At 42.7% G+C, this 26,446-nt stretch overlaps 1 pseudogene; it reads left to right on the top strand.

The window, feature by feature from the left end:
* Positions 1–13,221: 13,221 nt before the first annotated feature.
* LOC116911985 lies at positions 13,222–26,446 on the top strand (annotated as a pseudogene).

Below are 26,446 nucleotides of genomic sequence, written 5' to 3'. Positions count from 1 at the left end.
ATTACAGATGGTTGTGAGCCCCATGTGGTTGCTGGGAATTGAACTCAGGACCTCTGGTAGAGCAGTCAGTGCTCTTAACCACTGGGTCATCTCTCTAGCACCTTGTTGATTCTTTTGTTAAGATTTATTTTTTTAATGTGTTTGTATGTGTGAGGCCATGTATGTGTGAGTACCTGACATGGTCTGAAGAAGGCATCGGATAGCAGTTACATGAAGAAGGCCCAGCTGCAGTTATAGATGACTACAAGCTCCTCGACATGTGTGCTTGAGAACCAAATGCTGGTACCCTCCTGGAAGAGCAGAAAGTGTGCTGCTGGGCTGTCTCTACAGTCTCCATGTATAGGCTGCTTATCTGCAGCATTGGTAACACAAAGTTGAGTTGAAATTGTATGTTTCCGTCGTTGACAGCAGTGACTTGGTGTATACTTACCTACATCATTTCTTCTTGTTTGTTTGTGGTTTTATTTTTTTTTCAGACAATGTATTGCTGTGTAACCCAAATTTGCCTCAAACTCTTGATCCTTCAGCCCCAGCTTCCCAAGTGGTGGCATCACAGACACATAACACCACACCTGACCCTCCGGGTCCTTTCTACTTGGCATTTATCCAGACTACATTTCCCAGAAGTTAGGTTATAGCCATGCCTCTAAGTTGTTGTCAATGGTTTGTGGGCAGAAAGTGATAGGTATCTAGCCCTGGCCAATAAAAACCTTCTATTTAATATTCCACATTCTCTATTGTCATCCAGCAGCCTCAATAGAAAGGACCCTGAAGATCAAGGAGGTAGGCCTGTAAGAAGTACCATAGGTTCCTGAGATTCAACTGAGCTCGTCAATGGTTGACCAAGACTGCCTGCCTGCATTGCACGGTGCTGTGAATCAGGAACAAACTTTAGTAAAGGCTACTTTTTAGTAACAGAGCACTTGTCTAACATGCACAGGTACAAGGCTCGATTTCCAGCAAAACATGCACTTGTGTACATGCACACACACACAGAGAGAGAGAGAGAGAGAGAGAGAGAGAGAGAGAGAGAGAGAGAGAGAGAGAGAGAGAGAGGGGGAGAGAGAGAGAGAGAGAAACAAAAGCTGGATTCAGTCTCTTACTACTATAGTCTTCAAACTACAAGAAACTAATTACATGAATGTTAATAATACCAAAAGATCAATTTCCCCCAAACTATACTTTAATAAGCTCAAAGAAAATGGCTTCCTATAATGTGTAAAAGAGATATGGAGATCTCAGTCAGTGGCTGGTGCAGGGTTCAAGCCCTTCACAGAAGGCGGCTGTCTATAGAAGATGCTGGAAAACAGGGAGCTACTGTTTAGGTCTCCTGAATTCTGGGAAAGGCATGAAAGGACTAAACTTTGACTTTCTGGGTGCCTTAAAACTTCCGACTTTTCAGAACTGTAAGAAAGAGAGAATTCTGTAGCATGGAGTCCAAAAATAGCATGCACCTCATGACTACTCTAATATAGAGGGAAGAGGTGCACGTATATTCACACCTGACCAGTTGGCTTTGTTAAAAAAAAAATGGCAAATAATTAGCACAAAAATAGGTGAGTATGAAATAGGAACTCACACTGGGGCTGGAATGGAAAAAGTAGGTCACTAACTTTTCTTAATCATGCCTTCCTTTTAAAACATTTCTCATTTACAACCAAATAAGGATGCCAGATCCAGATGTTCAACAATGGTGCTATCGTCACCAAAAAAAAAAAAAAAAAAAAGGTTAAAAGGAGAGGGGAGTCCATTGCTCTAGAAGAAATATTGCTATATTAGGTAAAAACCCAGGGCAGGCACTGGCTCACACACACATTGGAGGGTGTGTGTGTTTGTATAAAGCAAGCATGCTAACATACATGGAGGATAAATCCTGAAAGCTGTTAAATTTTCAGGGACAAAGACCTGTTATACTTTCCAAATGGCAGGAAATCCAGAGGTGTCTTCCAATCCAAATTATTTGTGTTACGATGAAGGCCACAGACGCAAAGAGGTGAAATGGCTTGTTTAATGGTTGAGAACCAACCCTTCTAAGGAAATGGTTGAACTAAGACTTAGTCTTTATCTCCTGGGTTTCTGGTTCAGCGCTTTCCCCACTAACTCTTGCCTTGCCAAGGAGTTACTATTTCAGGATGCTGCTGGAAAGGGCTTCTTTGAGGCCTGGTTTCCACAACCAAACAGTGCTGTGGACATGGGTCAGGGAGGGGATTCCACAAAATAGCTAAAAATACATTAACCTTCACGTGTTTTGAACACTTCCTATGTTCTAGGCCCTAGGCTAAAAGTTTTACGTGTAGAATTCATCTGCCTAGCTTCTTAAATCTCATTGGCATCTGCTGTCCATAGGCACCTATGGCCTAGCAATCAATTAGTGAAAAGACATTAGCTTCTTCACCCTGTAGAACTTGCAGCCACTCTGTTTATGGCTTCCCTTTCACAAGTGATAAAAATGACTCTCAGGGAACGATAATGATGCCCACCCACCCTGTATTGCCCCATGCCAACAACATTATAAACCCTTAAGGGATAATCCTTACAATAGACAGGGGAAACTGAAAGGAGTTGTTTTTGTTTTGTTTATCTACTTATTTATTTATGGCAACCACAGGACTTTATTGGCAAAGCAACATAGACTTTTATCTACATAAAAGCACATCAAAAAGTTTGAGTGACTTTTTACATAAGGGAAAACTCCACTTAACAAAATAGTTGTCATATACTTCTAGTAAAGAAAAGGGAAGAGGGGAAAAAGCCATTCGCTCTAGCCTTTTAATTATCTGCTTTGAGCTAGTGACAGAGTCTCTTAGGCTGTCAGTCTCATACTTAGATCATGGAAATTTTCCAACAGAAACCATGGGCTCGGCAGGGGTGTCAGCCGGCCCATGATTTTGTATGAATGGGTTCGGGAAAATCTGAGATTGTGTGTTTTAAGAAAATATATATCCTCTCGAACTTTAAACTTAGATTGATAATTGGTTTTGTGTTTTGGGGAATCATGAATTGTTCCCACAACGAAAGCCCAACTGGTACATGGATAGCTGGAGTAGAAAAGTCCTCTCTCTAGTGGAGTGGGAGGAGCTCCATCGCCAAAGATCAAAAGCAAGGATGGGGAAAGAAGTCACAGACCACAAAAGGAGAGTGACTGACCAGGAGCAAAGACACCAAAAAGCATGTGGTAGGTGGAGAGGCAGAAATTTCAGATGTATGGAAACTCTTATATCCATCAACTGGATGTATCCAGTAGTCACATGAAGCCACACTTCCTCTCATTAAAAAATTATTTTATTTATTTATTCATTCTACATCCCAGTCAAAGCTAGCCACCTCCCTCCTCCCCTCCCATTCCCACCCTCACAAGTCCCTCCCCTCCTTACCCCCTCCCTCCCCCTCAGAGAAGGGGAAGCCCCCCTTGGGTACCACCCCCACCCTGCGACACCAAGTCAAAGCAAGACTATGTCCTCTCCCACTGAGGCCCAACCAGTCAGGCCAGCTAGGGGAAGGGGATCCAGTGAAGCCAGACTGTCTTTAGTACTTTGCAGGTTTACTTAAATGATCGCTTCCAGATAACAAAGACAAGAGGAAGTAGGACAGAGATGAGAACAAAGGCTCTCCGGCACGAATTCCCATAATTTGAAACACTACAGGGCAAGGTACCTCAAATTCCTGGTCTCATTCCTGTCTCTATAAGATGAGTACCATGCGAAAATTCTGCCAGTGAGAAGCTAGGGTCCCAGTTATAAGTTTTCCTCCAGGTTACACATACAGGATAATGCTAGCCCTTAATCGATCCTGATATAGTAGATGTGATAGTTTATATATGCTCGGCCCAGGAAGTGGCAGTATTAGAAGGTGTGGCCTTGTTGGAGTAGGTGTGTCATTGTGGGCATGGGCTTGAAGACCCTCATCCTAGCTCCCTGGAGGTCAGTCTTCTGCTAGCAGCCTCCAGGTGAAGATGTAGAGCTTTCAGCTCTGCCTGCATCATGCCTGCCCTGCTCCCACCTTAGTGATACCGGACTGAACCGCTGAACCTGTGAGCCAGCCCCAATTACATGCTGTCCTTATAAGAGTTGTCTTGGTCATGGTGTCTGTTCACAGCAGTAAAACCCTGAGACAGTAGGCACAGTAGGAGTGAGCAAGAGTAAAAAGTAAGTTTGGCTAGAGAGGTCAGAGAGCGGCGACTCTCATCTTCCCAATGCTGATTTTAACACAGCTCCTCATGTTGTGGTGACGCACTCCCCCCCAAAAACATAAGATATTTTTACCGCTACTTCATAACTGCACTTTTGCTACTGTTATGGATTGTAACATAAATATCTGTACTTTCTGATGGTCTTAGGTGACCCCTCAGGTTCATTCGACCCCCAGGTTGAGAACGGCTGACACAGCATTAAGGAATGGAGACAGCATTTGGAATGATGGCGTTGAATTTCTGTTTAGACAAAAATGTTAGAAAGGATGACTTTGCTTTAGTTTAATACCTAATTATCAAGAATCCACAGAAACGACCACATACTTATTTGGAAGAGGACACTTTCTGCCATTGTGAAATTGAATTTGCCAATTTGTTTAAGTCAGCCTATCGGAAAGTGGAGGTGCATACGTTGAGGCTAGAAAACACATTAAACATTAAAATGATTTCCAGTTCCAAGTGAATTCTATTGAAAAGGAGAATGAACAGCAGTGAAATCGTCCAATGTCTGTCTCTCTTCTCTTCTCCATATGTGCCTCTTTGAGGTCTAGTAATACAAAGAGAGCAGCTTTGAGATAAAGCGAAACGAAACACTGGGCAACAACTTAGCGATATTTTGGAGAGGGAAGCGGTACAGCCCAGGTCACCAGACTCTCGGTGTAAGACACAAAGCAGAGCAGGAATCCTCTGTCCTATCGAGAAAACATAAACACTGGCTTCACATTCAGTCAACCTCTTGCCCCTGTACACTGGCTTTCAACTCTTAAAAAAGTTAAATTCCCGGGGAAGTAAAAATCAATTTTCATCCATAGAAGCCTGTATATAAACGCACTGTACTTTATTCCAAATATTTTCTCATCTAGGAGTTTGGAATAAAAAAAATATCTCCAGTCGATCTGTTATAACAGCACAAACATCTTGAATGACTTCCAGTAACTTTGCTTAAAAAACAATCCCGAGTCTCTATGTCATTCCAACGACAGCTTGGTATCGATGTCAATACGTTTCATTATTTGGCAAGACAACCCCCTTCATAGCAGTAGATTCTGATTGCCATCCTGATATATTACATTACACTTTTGTTACCGTACCCTGGACGGCTGCCCCCGCCTTTTCTTTCCCTTTTGGCACGGCGCTTATTTCTAAGCTTATATTAAAAATCTGTCTTATCTATTAAGGTTCAGATTGAAGCAAGTGATTACTGTTTTAATCCCAAGTCAATATGTACGGTCGGTTGGGTCTTGGCAGGGTGACAATCTCTTTAGGGTTTTGTTTGTATGTTTGATAGATAAGAACATTCTGCCATTTTCATTACTACTCATTTTATACTCTAAATGCAAGAATTGTATTTGCCATGACTGGTGCCATGACTATTATTCATGCATGTGGTACAAATAAAGACGTGGATACGACATTAATCTTCTGGACGACATTGGAACCTGTAAGAAGTACACATATTTTCTAAAATTAGAGAGAAGCAGATGTCCTTTCTTTCCCAACCTTTGCACACATCAGAGCCTACCTGATAGCTGGAAAAGCCAGAGTCCTATGTCCACAAAAAGAGATTCTTTCCAAAGATTTACGTGTATTTTCAATTATGCATATGCATGTGGTGTGTATGCATGTGGGAGGGTGTGGGGGTGTGTGTACACATTAGTGCGACTGCCTGCTTGGCCAGAAGTTGTCAGATCTTCTGGACCTGGACAGACAGTTATCAGGTGTCCTGCATGGGTGCTAGGGAACTGAACTAGGATCCTCTGTAAGAACAGTAAGTGCCTGGATATGCCAAAGCCATTTCTGCAGCCCCGCTGCTGCTGCTGCTGCTGCTGCTCTTGCGGCGTGCCAGTGGTGGTGATTCTTCCTCTCTGTCTCTCTCTCTCTGTCTCTCTCTCTCTCTCTCTCTCTCTCTCTCTCTCTCTCTGTCTCTCTCTGTCTCTCTCTGTCTCTCTGTCTCTGTCTCTCTGTCTCTCTCTCTCTCTCTCTCTCTCTCTCTCTTTCATCTTTATTAACTTGAGTATTTCTTATTTACATTTCTATTGTTATTCCCTTTCCTGGTTTCTGGGCCAACATCCCCCTAACCCCTCCCCCTCCCCTTCTATATTGGTGTTCCCCTCCCCATCCTCCCCCCATTACCGCCCTCCCCCCAACAATCACGTTCACTGGGGGTTCAGTCTTGGCAGGACCAAGGGCTTCCCCTTCCACTGGTGCCCTTATTAGGCTATTCGTTGCTACCTATGAGGTTGGAGCCCACGGTCAGTCCATGTGTAGTCTTTGGGTAGTGGCTTAGTCCCTGGAAGCTCTGGTTGCTTGGCGTTGTTGTTCATAAGGGGTCTCAAGCCTCTTCAAGCTCTTTTAGTCCTTTCTCTGATTCCTTCAACGGGGGTCCCGTTCTCAGTTCAGTGGTTTAATGATGGCATTTGCCTATGCATTTGCTGTATTCTGGCTGTGTCTCTCGGAGAGATCTACATCCGGTTCCTGTCGGCCTGCACTTCTTTGCTTCATCCATCTTATCTAGTTTGGTGGCTGTATATGTATGGGCCACATGTGGGGCACGCTCTGAATGGGTGTTCCTTCAGCCTCCGTTCTAAACTTTGCCTCCCTATTCCCTCCCAAGGGTATTCTTGTTCCCCTTTTAAGAAGGAGTGAAACATTCGCATTTTGGTCATCCTTCTTAAGTTTGATGTGTTCTGTGCATCTAGGGTAATTCGATCATTTGGGCTAAAATCCTCTTATCAATGAGTGCATACCATGTGTGTTTTTCTGTGATTGGGTTACCTCACTCAGGATGATATTTTCCAGTTCCAACCATTTGCCCTCACGAATTTCATAAAGTCATTGTTTTTGATAGCTGAGTAATATTCCATTGTGTAGATGTACCACATTTTCTGTATCCATTCCTCTGTTGAAGGGCATCTGGGTTCTTTCCAGCTTCTGGCTATTATAAATAAGGCTGCTATGAACATAGTGGAGCACGTGTCTTTTTTATATGTTGGGGCATCTTTTGGGTATATGCCCAAGAGAGGTATAGCTGGGTCCTCAGGTAGTTCAATGTCCAATTTTCTGAGGAACCTCCAGACTGATTTCCAGAATGGTTGTACCAGTCTGCAATCCCACCAACAATGGAGGAGTGTTCCTCTTTCTCCACATCCTCGCCAGCATTTGCTGTCACCTGAATTTTTGATCTTAGCTATTTCACTGGTGTGAGGTGAAATCTCAGGGTTGTTTTGATTTGCATTTCCCTTATGACTAAAGATGTTGAACATTTCTTAAGGTGTTTCTCAGCCATTCGGCATTCCTCAGCTGTGAATTCTTTGTTTAGCTCTGAACCCCATTTTTTAATAGGGTTATTTGTCTCCTGCAGTCTAACTTCTTGAGTTCTTTGTATATTTTGGTTATAAGCCCTCTATCAGTTGTAGGATTGGAAAAGATCTTTTCCCAATCTGTAGGTTGCCATTTTGTCCTAACAACAGTGTCCTTTGCCTTACAGAAGCTTGCAGTTTTATGAGATCCCATTTGTCATCTATCTCTATCTCTCAGGGTCTCTATGTAGCTCTGTCTGTTCTGGTACTCACTATGTATACCAGGCTGACCTCGAACTCACAGAGATCCATCTGTGATTAAAGGTTAAATCTTTTTTCTGATTTAAATCTTCTTAAATCTGTGTTTCTTTTCTTTTCGTGATTTTTTTTGAAGTTCACCTTACATCCCAATCACTGTCCCCCTCCCTCCTCTCCTCCCTTACGAGTCCCTTCGTCTCATTACATCCACCCCTTCTCCTCAGAGAAGGTGAAGCCACTGTTAGGTACCATCTCACCTTGGGACATCTAGTCCCAGCAGAACTAAGCACCTTCTCCCCCACTGAGGCCCAATCAGTCAGTCCAGGTAGGGAAAGGGGCTCCAACAGCAGGTAACTGAGTCAGAGACAGTATCCCCCTCCAGACCCACATGAAGACCAAGCTGCACATCTGCTATAAATGTGTGGGGACTTAGGTCCAGCCCCTGCATGCTCTTTGGTTGAAGGTTCAGTCTCTGTGAGCCCTCTTGGGCCTACCTTTGTTGACTCTTGGGGTGTCCTTGATCCCTCTGGCTTAACAATTCTACCCCCCACTCTTCCACAAGACTCCCTGAGATCCCCCTGATGTTTGGCTATGGGTCTCTGGGTTGGAAATGGGGTAAGGAGTGGTAGGGGATGGGAATTAGGTGTGGGGAGAAGGGCAGGAGAGGGCTGGGAGTGAGAATGGAAATCAGTGTGTGTGGGGGCATCTCTTGGACAAGCTGGAGGCCTGAGATGGGAGAGAACACAGTGAATCTATGGGGGTGACCCTAGCTGAGATTCCTACCATTGGCGAGAATACAGAGACTGAAGTGGCCACCTCCTATAGCCAGACAGAACTTCCAGAGGAGGGAGGGGAGCACCAACCAACTCATAAAAACTTCAACCCAAAATTTGTCCCAACTACAAGATGTGCAGGGGAAAAGATGGAGCAGATATTGAGGGAACGGCCAACCAATGACTGTCTCGACTTGAGTACCACCCCACGTGAGAGAGCCCAGCCCTGATACTCTGCTGTCCTTGCAGACAGACACCTATCATAACTGTCTCCTGAGAAGCTCCACCCAGCAGAGGTTGGAAACAGATGCAGAGACAACCAGAGGTTCTTAATCAAGCAGATCTGGATAGAGTCTGAGACTTTGGTTTCCAACGAGTTTCCAGAGGATGCTGATATTTCCTGCAAGGACCACCCTTTGAGCAGTAGCAGAAAAGAATGGAACGGCCCAAATCACAGGCTTGAAAGTGGTTTTGTCTTGGGTACAAAATCTTGCTTTGCCAGTCATAGGATGGTTGGTGTAGGGTAGTTTTCCCTAACTAACTATACCTATAAACTTTAGTTCATCTGCTCAGTTGTGTTGTATAAGGATAGTCTCGGTCAAACGCTTGACTGAGAGCTATGATACACCTTGTGCCCTGTATCATTGTATAGCCAACAACTGTATTTGTTATACGTGGGCTTAACCCAAGAGTTAGCTGGCAGTGAGTAAGCGACTGTTTGGGATTTAAATTGCTTAGGTAAAGATCAAAACACCTGAATATTCAACAGGAATTCCAATTAAACACCACATTAATATTTTGTAATGATTACGTCTCTTGAGTAATTTTCACGCAAATGGCTTTATAGTCCCACACCTTTGACACCTTATGAGATTTAAAAACAAAACAAAGCAAAACAAAACAAAAAAACATCAGTTTACTTTCAAAGTCAAACTCAAGTCTTTGGAGAGTAATATCTTTTCTCTCCATATTTTGCTACTATGAGGTCTGGTGTTCTGCCAAGGTAACATATTAATACATTTAAGCTTGTAATTTTCCTTGTCATGTGAACATTCAAATTGGTTCCCAATTTCACAAAGCAGCCAATTCAGGATTTGTGGACTGGACTTACAATGACTGTGTCCATGAACTAATGACTTTAAAATCCCCAACTTTAGGACTTGTTTTTTATTTGTTATAAAAAGCATGATCTAACAGTTACAAAGAGTCTAGTGAATTCAGAATGAGTTAGTTTACTTTGGGATATAATGTTCCTTTAGTCTAGTGTTAGAATATGAATTTGTTTTGTAGTCAGACCTTTATTAAGTTTTTCACTAAATTCCTTTTTTTTGGGGGGGGGTAGGGTTAGATGTTAGAGGCAACAATTACTTAGAGTCTACTGAGAAAGGCAACAAGAACAACGATTAGAAGCTCATCTTGGTTTATTCTTCTCTCTCTTTTCCCTCTTTGTTTCTGTCAGCCCCTTACCCCCCCATAAACTTCTCTCACATGGAAAAAAAAAGAAGCTCATCTTAAGAAGCCAGTAAATCCCTAATCCTTACAGTTAACAAACTGTAGGATGTATTTTTGTTCATACTCTATTCCCAATGAATCTGTTGGCCACTGCCTGAAGAGTATCTACAGCCTTAGCTTGTGACTCCTAGAAATAGGATTCTCCAGAGCTCTCAACCAAAGGAAATATTTACATCTTCTATGGCTTTTGTCTGTAAAATAAACATAGAGGAGGCAAATCAAGTCAGCCTTACAGCTTGCAACTGGCTGTCATGTACACCCTCCAGCAAAATAACTGATTGAAGACAGGAACCATCTGAAACTTGACTTTGGGAGTTTTCAAAACAAAAAAAAGTATGATTTACATTCATGTTATGTTATAGAGAAAACCTTGATTTCCTCCAAATCTATAGATTATAGCTTTTAACCCCAGTCTGGTGATTTTGGGGGTGGTAAGAGTTGGGTGAGGTCCTCAGAGGGGTGGCATTATGATGGGGTTAGCCACCATCTCTCCAGCATGTGAGGATACTGTGAGACACCTGAGGTACCTGGGTACCTGAAAACCAAGAAGAGAGAAGCTGTTAGAAGCAAATTAAGTCAGCACCTTGACTTTGAACTTGCCAATCCCCAGAATGGACAGAAATAAACATCGTGTGTTGAAGCCACTCAGTGTATGGTGTGTTTTCTTTATGGCAGCCTAAGCAGACTGAGACTTGACCTTAGACGGTCGCAGAGGTCTGCACAAAACGATGGAAATGCTCCAAAGTCTATTTCCAAGCCAGACCCCTGGCTCTGCCAGGCTGGCTCCTTAACTTGAAGAAAACTTGCTCTTTCTTGCATCTAGCTTGTCCCCCACCCCATGCTGTTTTCTTTACCCCAAATGACCTCTTCAAATCTCCTATTTCTAGTTGGGAGGCACAGCTCTAAGAACCATTCTTCATTACCCATGGTCCTTTCTCATATGATGTCTGTCTTACCATCTACCCATTTGCTTCTCCTCCATTAGGATCACCCAAGGATACAAACATCACTTACCTGCTCAAGGAGACTTTCCTTGGGCACCTTTAGGACAAACCTAAGATCACTGTCTTCTGTGTCCTCTATTGGCCCACTTGGAGTGTTTCGCAAATAACATGGGAATCAAAGTTACTGAATGAAGATTGAGTTAAATTCTTGAAGCCAACAAATGTTCCGAGGCAAGTGAACCCAGCAATACAAGGATGTACAATAAAATCCTGGCTTCAGAGGCTGTGGGTGGGGGTGGGGTGGGAGGAGACTTGTTCTGGATAAATGCGTTTAATAGATGGCTGAGGACTTATCCTTCTAAACACCAAGACTTTTAGTTTTAATTGTCTTGGATGAAAACATTTCCAATATGTTCTTCTGAAATAATGCATTGTAAACACCATTCGGCTAGAACACTTGGGATTGTCATTAAAAGTAGTGGAGACCTATAACCCCTAAGAAGCCTTTAGGCCCTTCCGAGATATGCAGAACAGCTTGTCCCTGCTCTAAATAGCCACAGATTACTGTTTTATTTTCAATTATTATTATTATTGGTGTGTGTGTGTGTGTGTGTGTGTGTGTGTGATGTGTTAGCTTTATAGACCTTTCCTTGCTGTTGATGTCTTGATGTCAGTTTTACTAATGCCTATGTGACTGCTTAGCCATTTCTACTCCCTGCTCCTAATTCACCAACTTTCAGCTGCAGTAGGTTTGCAAATCAGATCCTCAAGCTCATTGTGGTTGTTGTCACGATTATTATGGTTAGAAAATGTGTGCAAATTGAGAGCAAAGGGCTCTGTGTATGTTAGGGCTTGCCAAGGTCTCTGTGGCTAAGTGGGGTCAGAGTCAAGTGCATCTGTGTTTTGAACTCCTACTCAGACTGACTTGAGATGTTCCTTGCTCATTTCTGAAAATAAAGCCAGTTGGACATACAGTTTTTAAACAAGTGAGGGATTTAATCACGTATACCACAGAGACTGAATACTTGCAGAGTCAGACATGCGTGCTAGGTACAGCACAGGGATATATAACATAAATATTCTATGTGTCTCCCGATAGTGCATGCCATAGATAAAAATTTATTGAATAAGTGAACTTTATAGTCTTATCATTGACAAGGTGAGACACAAGACACACAAATAAGCTTACAATGTAAAGGTCGGAAGGGCCCGATATAGACCATGCGAATAAAGTATATTCAAGGACCAGAAGGTTATTTCTTGCTGAAAAACCCAGTAAAACTTCACAGAAGAGGTAGCCGTTTTCACTGGGATTGGATGGATTGGAGTCACATTTCAATCAGCAGGAATTTGGGCAACTAAGAACACAGCATGAATGCTCCAGATACAAGGCCCAGCTGCTGGAAGAGAAGAATGCATTTGGGAGTTGATTAGTACATTTTTGTCTGGAGTTTATGTAGGGAGTAAGAGTAGATCCCGTTATGATGTCACGTTAGGGTCACAGCGTGGGTGGGCTGTGGACTCCGGGCAGAAGAGTTTGGGCCATGTTACTAGGTGATAGGGAAAAGACGAGCAGTCCTGTCGGTTGGAAGTAGTGTACCTAGGGCTCAGTGTAAGACCTCATTGGTTGATGCTGAAGTTATGTAGAACATGCTCTGCGTTGAGGTGACATCCGCTGCAGAGCTTAGAGTCTGAAGAGCAAGCTTCAGGGGGATGAATTAGGGGAGGCTGACAGTGAGGGGGGACCGTGGCTAAAAACATGAATGGAATGTGCACGGAGCTACAACGAGGGTTCTGGGTACCCACAAGATGAACGTTCCTGTGGGCTCAGCTCTCGAACAGAGGCTCGAGGATAGATATCGAAGTTTGGATCTCTTTTTGGCACAGCTGTATTTAACTACCGTTAATTCTTATTTTTCAAGTAGCTTTAAAGGGAAACCTTCAAAGGCAAGTTCACATTTGGCTTTTCCTGAGAGGTTAGTATTTGCATGAATATGGGACAGAGACTGAAGTCAGAGCTCCTACCCATGGAAGCTGTACCCCTGAGTTAGAGATAAAGTTGCTTCTAGATTTCAAGGAAACTTCCTGTAGAACAACAAGCAGATCTGGGCTATCTACTGGACTCCACAGAATGGATAAGTAGGATTTTGACACAATGGGAAGTAACTCCCACGTGGCCAAATGAGCATGCAGAAAGAGTGTTGGAGAGCGATCATGTGATTAGGTAACTAGATGGCTACTCCAGGATGCCGTTGGAAGCCAATGGTGACGGAGAGGTAAACATGAATGAAGTCCGTGCTCAGCCGATGACCGGCACTCAGCTCTGTGTGCCGCTCGATATCCCGGACAGGTTACAGTAGCTCTGAGTCCGTCAGACGCTCCAGGGTTTGTTCTTAAGTTCAAATCAGCCTCCGTGGTAGGTTGTGAGAGCATAGGTCTGCAACTGAGGAAGGTTCTAGAAGATTAACATTGTAGCCAGCGATCAAGATTCACCTTTGGCTTTGGGGCAAAATACCAGCAGGTTTGGGGGAGCCTGTTTCCTGGTAACACAAAAAATACATAAGGCACGATCAGTCTGGACAGGAACGTCAGATCTTGGGGGCCAGAGAGCAGGGCCTGCCAAACTTCTTAACAAGACCAAAGGGAAAGTTGCAAGGGTTCTCCATGGACTAGACTCTACTACTTTTTAAAATACAATAAATATTGTAACCAACACAATGGCCCTCTAGGCTGTGTGTGATCATCGAGCACTTGAAATGTGGTGAGTCCAGAGGCTCTGATGCACCTGATGTTTAATGTGTATGGAGCCCTGAGCTGTAGCTCCAGTGCTTTATACAATTGGATTAGCGGCGTACAGATGTGATTCCAGGACTAGGGATCTGGAGGCAGGAGTCTGCCAGCATCTTCAGCTATAAAGGAAGTTGCAGGCCAGTCTGGGATACAGGAGAACATGGCCAATATCCAAGTCAGTATGAGAAAAATAATATCAGACACCCATTCATACATTCTTACTAGGGGTATGTTGGGATGCCAGGTTAGGTTAAATAAAATGTTGAAGCAAAATTTAAATATTATTTTTTTTATTTTAGTATTCAGATTTAGCTACTAAATTTTAAATAAAACACACGGCATATATTCCCATTTTATTGGCAGAATAATAAAGGCAATGTTACTTTCTATTGCCGTGGTAAAACAGCACCACCTCTCTGCCTCTGCTTCTTCTCACTTTTTTTTTTTTTTTTTTTTACCTTATAGGGAACTTGCTCACACAAACACTAGGAAGACATTCAAAGCCTAATAAACAGGTTAGTGCATTCTTATCTATTGTCTGGGATTGTTTGTCTGCATTTCAGTGTTGCCATGGAGATCAGCGTAATTGCAAGCTTGCTTTAATGGTCACGATGTTCTGTACGGTTTGGGTATTATTAAAAAAATAATCGGTGAAACACAAGTCTTAAAAGGGCTCATTACTTGTGGTCATTAAACAGCAGAAGGACAAAGTGGGGTGCTTATATTAATAACTTTCACATCAGGCAAGTTGTCTGACAGATTCAGATGGACTCACCCTTTCTGAAGAAGTTATTGCTAAATACTGCTCTCCTGCAAAGAGCTTGGAGCCAGCATCTGTTAGAACACCAAATAACAATGGCCAATTCTCCAGAGACAGTGCTTGGAGGACTGGTTTGTTTTCAGGATGGTCAACAGCAAGAAACTGTCAGAAAGGGATTCCTGGGTTCAACTTCCAGCCTCCCAACCTTCCCTTACGAGCTAAAGGAAACGTGTTTGACCATCAGATCGACTTTTAGCCTAGTTTGCTCTAATTTTATGAACTTCCCAGGTTTACATCAACAAACTCCCGTGATTCCACGAACTTGGTGTATGCTAGCGTTTCATAGACTGTGACACTGCCTCAAGGATTTGAAACCAAATGGAACTGATTATACATACAATGAAAATAAACTTAGCAAGGGTCTGAGATACCATGTCAAGAATTTTACTTTATTCTGCAAGGCTCTCTTGCGTTTAGGAAGTGAGTTTGTTTTTAAATACAAATGGGTTTTGTTTAAAAAATAAAAAGGGCTTATCCACTGTCTTTGAAGTGTAAGCAAGCAAGAAAAAAAAAAAACCCAGAAGTTAAATTATGACTTTGAAATCCAAAAAGGGAGAATTACAACCCAAGGCGTGCCTGTCACACAGAGGGTCTGCTGTGCTTCAAAACAGTTGGGAGCCGTTTATGTGCATGGACGGGCTAAGCGTACTCAGTAGACAGTGAACCTTTTGGAAGAACACACAGTCTCCTTCCTCCTCCTCCTCCTCTTCTTCCTCCTCCTCCTCCTTCTCCTCCTCCTCCTCCTCCTCCTCCTCCTCTTCTTCTTCTTCTTCTTCTTCTTCTTCTTCTTCTTCTTCTTCTTCTTCTTCTTCTTCTTCTTCTTCTTCTTCTTCTTCTTCTTCTTCTTCTTCGCTAAATTTTGTAACCTTGTCAACTGCAGCCTCTTTGGCCCAATAATTACAGTCAACACTGAAAAGCTTTGCTCTCAAATTATAATTATCAGTACAGACAAAAAGACGGGAAAATAAATTAAACTTGGACCTCCCATGCCCGTGTTACAGATGACATCCACCTGTGCTCTAGCAGGTTTTCTTCAAGATGTTTCTGCACTTCTTCACCTGTAAAGTCAAGATGAGCTATTTTTGGGTAGGGGGAGTGTATGTATATGTGTGTCTGTGTATGTATGTATACATGTATGTTTGTGTGTGTGTTGTCTGTCTGTCTGTGTAGAGGACAGATAGTCTTCAGTGCTGTCCATCTTTGCTGTTTTTGTTTTTGTTTGTGATAGGGTTTCTCAGTCTCTTATTGACCTGGAACTGGTAAAGTAGCCTAGGTTAGCAGGTCAGGGAGCCCCGGGAATCCCTCCTCAGTACTGAGACTGGAAGCATGCAGCACCACGCTGGGCTCTGTCTTACATGAGTTCTAGGGACTGAAGGAAGGTCCTTATACTTGCACAGAAAAGCCTTCTCTGAGTTAGGCACGGCCCTTAAATTTCTCTTTACTAAATTATAAATTAGTCCTACAGAATTTTGTGTTATGTCTATTGTTGCTTTACTGTTGAACTGAGCTTCACATTCCAACAAGCTGAAAGAATAATTATGAATATTAATTAACAATAATCCTTTTAAATGGAGCAAAGAAACGCTATAGAACTGCCTACAGAGAAAGTCAAAGGGAGACAAGCACTTACAGAAATATACGGCTCCCCAATATAAGACTTGAATAGCCTTCTAGAAGACTATGGTTACATTTTAACAAATATTGCAGAAGAATGAGAAAACAGACTGTGTGTTTTAACTTTGTCTTGATGGCGAAGGAAAACCAAGAAGAAGAATCCCCAAGCCTTCGAGCTTAAATCCATTTTACTAACAATAAACTCCAGGAGTCTAGGGCTGAACAACAAAGTTGCTTAAATGATGTCAAGGTTTTGTAGGTCTTAAGGATCTGGATTCACTATTGCGAGTTTAAAATTCAGTGTGGGGGCTGGAGAGATGGCTCAGTGGTTAAGAGCACCGACTGCTCTTCCAGAGGTCCTGAGTTCAATTCCCAGCAACTACATGGTGGCTCACAACCATCTGTAATGAGATCTGATGCCCTCTTCTGGTGTGTCTGAAGAGCTACAGTGTACTCATATTCATATATAATAAATAAATATTAAAAAAAAAGTCAATGTGGAGCAAAGACAGCACTTTTTAAAGAGGGATGGCCCTCTTTAAAAGCAGCAGTAAACACTTATCTGCTGCCACACGCCTGTTAATCCCAGCATCTAGGAACTGAGATTAGAGGACTGTTATGATTTCAAGACTAAGGTGGGATACGGGGTATCAAATCAGTCAGAGATACATCACATGACCATGGATGGAAACAATCTCTAGCCAGGGAAGCAGGGAGGCTAAATGTAGATCTTCACCACCTCTCTCTCCTCTCCTCCAAATTCAATCCCCCAGTTTCACCATCATCACTGTCTCAGCACACCCATTGTGGCTTGTGCTTCCTTTCATCCCCCACCTCCAGTGAATCACATAGACCCTCCCCTCCAGTCCTCAAGGACTGCTCATCAATTTATCCCCAGCCCCCAACTCCACCAGGCGCTCCCTGGGAAACCATCAGCCAACAGTGCCAGAGCAGGAAGCAGGAGAGAGTTAGGTCTTCATGTTCCCCGTCTCTAAATCTAATTCCCAGCTCTGTAGCAGACTACCTAATGTGGCCTCTCCTGGATCTCTCTGCTTCCATTCCCAGAGAAGTAAGCAGAGCCTGGTGGAACACCCTGCTTCCCCCTCTCCTGTGGACTCCCTCGCCACCTCCCCATCCCATGCCCACTTCTAAGTATCAGCTGTCAGGATCTAGAAACACATTTTACCCAGAAACCCCCAGTGAGCACCCGTGGCAGGACCCCAGAAACACTCCCTATCAGGTAACACAGACACATACCCCACTAAGAACCAGCGACAGCAGCAGAAACCAAAGACGAAACACCCACCCGACAAAGACAAGATCAAATGTCAGTACCAAGAATTACAATCTTCCCAAACCCAGATGCCTACAGGACAGTGTAAAAACACACTAACAGCCGGGACACTACTAGAGCCCAGGAATCCTACTGCAGTATGCACCGAGAATTGGAACATGGCTGAAGCACAGGACATGGACCTCAAGATAGCCATTATGAATATGATAGAGATCCTTAAAGAGGAAATGAATACATTCTTCAAAAATATCAATGAAAGCACAAAGAGTGGAAGGAGATGAGTAAGATGCTCAAGACCTGAAAGTGGAGAGAGAATTAATAAAGAAAACCCAAGTGGAGGGAACTGTGAAAACGGAGAACTTAGGAACACCAGAGGCAAGCCTCACCCACAGAGTACGAGGGCTGGAAGAGAGAGTCCCAGACACCGAAGAGACAGTAGAAGAAATGGATTCCTCAGTCAAAGAAAATGTTAAATCTAAAAACACTCTTGGCATAAAACATCCAGGAAATCTGGGACACTATGAAAAGACCAAACCCAAGAATAATAAGTATAGAGGAAGGAGAAGAAACCTAGGTCGAAGGCACAGAAAATGTCTTCAACAAAATCATAGAAGAAAACTTCTCTAACCTAAAGAAGGAGATGCCTACTAAGGTGCAAGAAGATATGGAACACCAAATAGATTCTACCAGACAGGAAGTCCCCTCAGCACATAGTAACCAAAGCAGCAAACAGGCAGAACAGAGAAATGATAAAAGTAAAGTTAAGCAATATGTCTATAATCTAGCCTTATAGAAGGTACTAGAAGGAAAACCTCAAACTAAAAAAGTTAACCACACTCAAGAAAACACAAAGAATCCAAGACCAGGGGGAACACACACACACACACACACACACACACACACACACACACACCCCGCTGCCGCCGCCACTGCCACCACCACTGCCACCACCATGACCACCATCACCATCAGCATCACCACCACCAAATAACAGGAATCAATAGACACTGCTCATGGATAACTCACAACATCGATGATCTCAACTTCCAAATAGAAAAGACACAGACCACAGAATGGATGCAGAACCAGGATCCATCCTTCTGCTACATCCAGTAAACAGACCTTAACACCAAGTACAGTACCTTAGGATTGAAAAATGATATTCCAAGTAAATGGAGATAAGAAGCAAGGTGGTATAGCCATTTTAATATATGAAAAAAATGACTTTAACCCAAAACTAATTAGAAGAGATAAGGGAAGGTCACTACATATACATTAAAGAATGCAAACCACCAAGAGGACATTCCAATTGTTAACATCTATGCACCAAACACAAGGGTACTTAAGTTCATAAAAGAAATACCAGTACAGCTTAAATCACGCATTGACTTTTACACAGATAGCGGGAGACATAATATCCCACTCTTGCCAATAGACAGGTCTTCCAGATGAAAACAAGACAGAGTTAATGTTATAAACCAAATGGGCCTAACAGATATTGACAGAACATTTCATCTGAATGCAAAAGAATATAACTTCCTCTCAGCACCTCATGCAACTTTCTCCAAAATTGACCGCATAATTGGACACATGCAAGTCTGAAGCAGATACAAGGAAACTGAAATAACATCTTGCATCCTATATGAGTACCACAAATTAAAGCTGGATATCAACAGCAAAACAAAACACTTACAAGCTTACAGAAACTGAGCAGCTCTCTACTGAACTAAAAATGGATGAAGAAAGAAACGAAGACGGCTACTGTGTACTCATAATAAATAATAAATAAGTAAATAAATCTTTTTAAAAGTCTCTAAATCTCTAAAGAATAAATAAATAACGCTCTTAAAAAAAACCATTCTGCTTTTCTGAGCACTTGTCAAAAGAAAAGATGTAACAAACAAAACAATTAGATGTGTCAGTTACTCCTTAATCTAGACCAGTTAACCCTTAAAATAAACCGTTAAAAAAATTGGAGATATCAACAGCAGGCTGGAAAACTCTAGAACAAAAGAAGAAATCACACCCCAAAGGGGTAGATGGTAAGAAATAATCAGATCCAGGGTGAAATCAATAAAAACAATAGACAAACAAAACAGCACAAAGAATCAGTGAAACGAAGAGTTGGTTCTTTGAGAATATCAATGGGATTTATAAACACTTATAAAAAATTAACTAAAGGAAGAGAAAGGAGTACCAAAATTAACAAAATTAGAGACGAAAGGTGGGGTATAACAATAGAAATCAAGAAAATCCAGAGGTTTGTTAGCACGTACTTTAAAAACTGTACTCCATAAAATTGGAAAAATCCAAAAGAAATGGACAATGTCCTTGATAGTACTACACACCAAAATTAAATCAAGATCCGATAAGCTATATAAACAGACCTAGAACCCTTACTAAAGAAGAAGCAGTCATTAAAATCTCCTAACTGAAACAAATCTCGGGGCCAGATGGTTTCAGCATGGAGTCCCATCAGACTTTCAAAGAAGAGTTAATGCCAACTCTCCTCAAATTATTCCACAAAATGGAAACAGAGAGAAGCATTGCCCAATTTGTTTTATGAGACCACAGTTACTCTGATACCCAAACCACATAAAGACTCAATAAAGGACGAGAATTACAGACCAATTTCCCTTATGAACATAAAGACAAAGAGAATTACCGACCAATTTCCTTTATGAACACAGAGGCAAAAATTCTTAATAAAATACCCTCGAACTGATTCCGGGAACACATCAGAAGGATTATCCACCATTGTCAAGTAGGCTTCATCTCAGAGATGCAGGGATGGGTTAACGTATGTAAATCAATACATTTAATCCACCATAATTGAGAGACAAAAACCTCATGGTCATCTCATTAGATGCCAAATAGACCTCTGACAAAGTTAAATTTCCCTTAATGATAAAAGTTCTGGAGAGATTAAGAATATAAAGGACAAGCTTCAATATAATAAAGGCGGGTTACAGTAAACCCTGGGCTAACATCAACTTAACATCAAACCAATTCGCCTAAGATCAGGCACGAGACAAGGTTATTCATTCTTTCCACACCTAGTACAGTACTGGAAGTATTAGAATATTAGCTAATAAGACTAATAATATTCGACCACTGAGGCAACTGAAGAAGATGAAAGGAATACAAATTGGAAGGGGAAAAAAATCAAAGTACCTTTATTTGAAGATGATAGGATAGTATACATAAGTGTCCTAAAACTTCTACTGGGAAACTTGTACAGCTGGCAAACACCTTTAGGGAAATAGCTGGATACAAAATTAACACAAAACACAGTAGCCCTCCTCTATGCAAATGACACATGGACTGAGAAAGAAGTTAGGGAAACAATACCTTTCACAATAACCTCAAATAATAAGAAAAACAATCTTGGGGTAACTTTATCCAAACAAATGAAAGACTGGTATGATTAAAAACAGAAGAGGTCAGAAGATGGAGAAGTTTTTTTCATGCTTATGGGTTGATGTTAGAATTAATATAGTAGAAATCACCCTCCTACCCAAATCAGTCTACAGAGAAAATAATCCTGGACAATAAAAGAACGGCTGGAGGCATCACCATTCCCTACCTCAAATTGTAGTACAGAGCTATCGTGATAAGAACAGCATTGCTATGGCATAAAAGCAGACACATTGATGAATGGAATCTAATGGAAGGCCTGGATATAAATCCACACACTCATAGACATAGTGTTTTGAGAAAGAATCCAGAAAGACTCACTGGAAAAAAGAGAGCATCTTCAATCAATGATGCCGGTCAAACTCGATGGCTGCCGGTGGAAGAATCAGAACAGACCCATATTTTTCACCCTGCACAAAACTCAAGTTCAAGTGGATCAAAAACCTCAACATAAAAAACCAGATACACTGGTAGAAGAGAAAATCCGGAATAGCCTTGGATTCACTAGCATGGGAAGAGACTTCCTCAAGAGACCATTGTTGGCACAGGCATTAAGATTAGTAATAAATGGGACGTCACAAACATGAAAAACTGTAAAGCACAGGTCACCGCTATTTATACAAAGTGGCAGCCTATGGAGTAGGAAAAGACTTCACCAAGTCCACATCCAAAATATATAAAGAATGCAAAAAAAGTTAGACTTCAAGACAGCAAATAACCCAATCAAAACTGGGGTACAGTATTATCCAAAGAGGAAGCTCAAGTAGTTGAGAAACAAAGAAATGTCCAATATCCTTAGTCATCAGGATGACTAAGATCAAGAAAACCAATGGCAGCTCATGCTGGCCAGGAGGATGTGGAGGAAAGGGAACACCATTGCTAGGGAAATGCAAATTTGTACAGCCACTATAGAAATCAGTATGGTGGTTCCTCGGGAAGATGGGAATGGATCTACCTCAAGATTCAGCTATACCTTGTTGTATGTTGGAGCATCTTTTGGGTATATGCCCAAGAGAGGTATAGCTGGGCCCTCAGGAAGTGCAATGTCCAATTTTCTGAGGAACCACCAGACTAATTCCAGAATGGTTGTACCAGCTTGCAATCCCACCAACAATGGAGGAGTGTTCCTCTTTCTCCACATCCTCGACAGCATCTGTTGTCACCTGAGGTTTGAGCTTAGCCATTCTGACTGGTGTGAGGTGGAATCTCAGGGTTGTTTTGATTTGCATTTCCCTGATAACTAAGGATTTTGAACATTTCTTTAGGTGCTTCTCAGCCATTCGATATTCCTCAGCTGAAAATTCTTTGTTTAGCTCTGTATCCCACTTTTTAAATAGGGTTATTTGATTCTCTGGAGTCTAACTTCTTGAGTTCTTTGTATATATTGGATAGTAGCCCTCTATTGGATGTAGGATTGGTAAAGATCTTTTCCCAATCTGCTGGTTGCCATTTTGTCCTAATGACAAGGTGCTTTGCCTTACAGAAGCTTTGAGATTTTAAACCACCATCCAAAGAGTCCACATGAACAGACCCATGGGTCCAGCTGCATATGTAGCAGAGGATGGCCTTGTTGGGCACCAATGGGAGGGAAAGCCCTTGGTCCTGCCAAGGCTGGTCCCCCCCCCCAGTGTAGGGAAATGTCAGGGCGAGTAGGTGAAAAGGGGTGGGTGGATGGGTGGGGGAACACCCTTATAGAAGAAGGGGGAAGAGAATGGGATAGGGGGCTTATGGATGGGAAACTGGGAAAGAGAGTGACATTTGAAATGTAAATTAAAAAATCCAAAAAATAAAAAAAAGGATTCACCTGTCACAGTTTGAGTCTCTATTACTGTGAAGAGACATGATGAGCATGAAACCCTTGCAAAAGAAAACATTTAGTTGGTGACGGTTTATAGTTCAGAGGTTTAGTTCATTGTTGTCATGGAGGGAAACACAGGGGCCATCTGGGAAGACAAATGGTGCTGGAAAAGGAGCTGAGAGTTCTACATCTTGCAGGCAGCAGAATGAGACTGATTTGATCTTCTGAGACCTCAACATCTGTCCCCCACAGTGACACACTTCCTCCAGCAAGGCCACACCTACTCCAAGGCCACACCTCCTAAGAGTGCCACTCCCCATGGAATGAGCATTCAAACACACGAGTCTGTGGGTCCCTTCCTTTCAAGCCACCACACCTCTCTTGGGCACATATGGAAAGGACACTTCATCCTACCACAAAAACACTTGCTCAAAACATGTTCACTGATGCTCTATTCATAATGGCCAGAAAAATAGAAACAACTAGATGTCCCTCATCAGAAGAATGGATAAAGAAAACGTGGTACTGTACACAACGGAATAGTACCATTAAGAAAAATGAAATCATGAAATGCACAGGTAAATGGCCATAACTAGAAGGAAAAAAAAAAGCATTCTGAGTGAGTTATCCCAGACTCAGAAAGACAAATGTAGTGTGTATTTGCGTATGTGAGGATATTGCTGTTGAGTCAATGATAGCCAACTATAATCCATAGACCCACAGAAGTTAGGTCTAGAAGTTAGTAAGGGAGTAGGGGAGACAGATCTCCCCAGGAAAGGGAAATAGAGAAGAGAGCATGGATAGTCAGGGTGATCGGGGCGATAGACTGGTAAGATTAAGGTGATGTGGAAGGAGGAAGGGGTGAGGGAAAGACAGCTAAAATCAAGGTCTGCTTGATGGGTAGCATGGAAACCTAATACAGTAGAAGCTTCCTAAAATATATACATACATATATATATATATATATACATAATGGGGAGACAGAGTTGAGACTGGACCTCACTTGTCATCAAATGAAGCTTCCAGTACTGGGAATGGTTACATCTAATTGAGTTGTTCACTAAAGGGGTCCTATGGGAATCCCCAACCAACCCAGGCTGTTGCAAGACTCCATTTCTCTCCAAAAATGAATGGCATGGCCCTGTTGTTGAAGAAATCATTGAACATGGGGAAGTCAAGCAGATGCCCACACAGAGCCTTTTATCCCTATGTCTGGCATCTTTGGTATAGGAAGGCACTGTGCACACTACCAAAGGGGAAAACATAAACACCCACAAAGCCACAGAGGGTTTTGAGGTACAGCAGTGCCCTGCCTGAATGATATCCTAGTGCAACCGTAGCACGGTCTTGTGGGATTAGCCACCCTACATCTGATTTGAGCTAAGGCTCGTTCCACAGGATGGAACCCATACCCAACACTGTTTGGTGACCATGAGCCTGAGGGTAGACAGCCCACGGCCTAGGCAAAAAGTGAATGGACTCATGGCCCCATTCCTAACCCAGAAGCTACCTGCAATCGACGACCAGATGAAAACTTAGCTTTCCCAAGAGCGTCTCCCTGGGGAAACAAACTACTACTAGTGTAGGCTGTGTGCTCGGCAGTAGATGGACAACAGAAAATGAACTCAGCATCAGGAAAATAGGTTTCTTATTCTCCTAACATCTTAACAAGTCTTAAAAATTATTATACATATTTATATTCTATTTCTATAATATAGAATAAAGTCTCTCTCTCTCTCTCTCTCTCTCTCTCTCTCTCCCCCCCCCCCCCCCCTCTGTCCCCTCTCTTCATCTGTCTCTACAGGTCCACTGTATATTTATTATGGCTACCAGTTTTGTGTTTTTATAGGATTCCTGAGTTTGCCAACAAGTAGTCCGTGCATCTATGTCTGTTTCCTGTGCCGTGTGTGTGTGTGTGTGTGTGTGTGTGTGTGTGTGTGTGTGTGTTTTCCTTCTGTTTGTTTATACTGACCTATTACGATGTGTTAGTTTTTGTTTTACCTAATTTTATTATCCCTTAGAAGCCTGCTTGTTTTCTAATGGAAGAAGAAAGGGGTGGATCTCCATTGGAGAAGAGAGAGGAAGTGGGAGGAGCTGGGAGCTGCTGCAGGAGGGATAACCATGACCAGGATATATTATATCAGAAAAAAAAAAAATCTAGTCTCAGTAAAAGGAAACAAGAGAGAGGCACAGAAATTGTCAAATGCCCACGACTGCGACCTCTGGACAAAGGTGTTTTAGTTCACTGTGCTAGTCTGCCTCTCTTCTGCAGCTGAGATTATTTGCAATTAAGAAGGCAAGGCCTCATAAGGAAACTCTTCTCTCGTATTTCCCTCGCCATTGTAAGCGACGGAAGCTCCAGCCGCGAGCTGAGAGCAGGCAAGTTAAAGGGTCCTGGGTCTTTCAAAATCTCCCTGAATTATAGGAGCTCTGCATCAGACAAACGAAGCTTGCCACATGAAAAAGACAATCTCACATTTATTACCAAAGTATATTCTAAAGCAAAAACATAAAAACAAAGGAACAAAATCAATATAAGGGGCACCAAACAAGAACATACCAGTAATAGGTCACTTATGCTGTGGCTTGCTTGTTACGTGGCTTCTTATATTGCATTTTAATTTGGGAATAATATTCACAATGATTTCCACTATAAAAGGTTTTACATGGCTCTCTGCTCCTCCCTGTCCCAGAGACAGCTGCATCTTCTCATGCAGTGACAACCTTGTCTAGTAGACACAATGGTGAAGGTCGGTGAACAGATTTGGCCATGTTGGGCTCCTGATTACCAGGGCTGCCTTTTCTGCATTTGGCAAAGTGGAGATTGTTGTCATCAATGATCCCTTCATTGACCTCAACTACATGGTCTACATGTTCCAGTATGACTCTACCCATGGCAAGTTCAACGGCACAGCCAAGGCTGAGAATGGGAAGCTTGTCATCAACGGGAAGCCCATCACCATCTTCCAAGAGTGAGATCTGGCTAACATCAGATAGGGTGATGCTGGTGCTGAGTATGTCGTGGAGTCTACTGGTGTCTTCACCACCATGGAGAAGGTTGGGGCTCACTTGAAGGGTGGGGTCAAAGGGTCATCATCTCCGACTCTTCTGCCGATGCCCCCATGTCTGTGATGGGTGTGAACCATGAGAAATATGACAACTCCCTCAAGATTGTCAGCAATGCATCCTGTACCACCAACTACTTAGCCCCCCTGGCCAAGGTCATCCACAGACAACTTCTGGATCATGGAAGGGCTGATGGCCATGGTCCATGTCATCACTGCCACTCAGAAGACTGTGGATGGCCCCTCTGGAAAGCTGTGGCGTGATGGCCATGGGGCTGCCCAGAACATCATCCCTGCATTCACTGGTGCTGCCAAGGCTGTGGGCAAGGTCATCCCAGAGCTGAACGGGAAGCTCACTGGCATGGCCTTCCGTGTTCCTACCCCCAATGTATCCGTTGTGGATCTGACATGCCGCCTGGAGAAACCTGCCAAGTATGATGACATCAAGAAGGTGGTGAAGCAGGCATCTAAGGGCCCACTAAAGGGCATCCTGGGCTACACGGAGAACCAGGTTGTCTCCTGAGACTTCGACAGTAATCCCCATTCCTCCACCTTTGATGCTGGGGCTGGCATTGCTCTCAATGACAACTCCGTAAAGCTCATTTCCAGGTATGACAATATGGCTACAGCAACATGGAAGAGGACCATGTCTTACATGACCTCTAAGGAGTAA

This window comes from Rattus rattus, chromosome 1, assembly GCF_011064425.1.
Source record: "Rattus rattus isolate New Zealand chromosome 1, Rrattus_CSIRO_v1, whole genome shotgun sequence".
NCBI lineage: Eukaryota > Metazoa > Chordata > Mammalia > Rodentia > Muridae > Rattus > Rattus rattus.
Note: the sequence above shows the minus strand (reverse complement) of the source record. Positions and strands in the feature narration are given on the sequence as shown.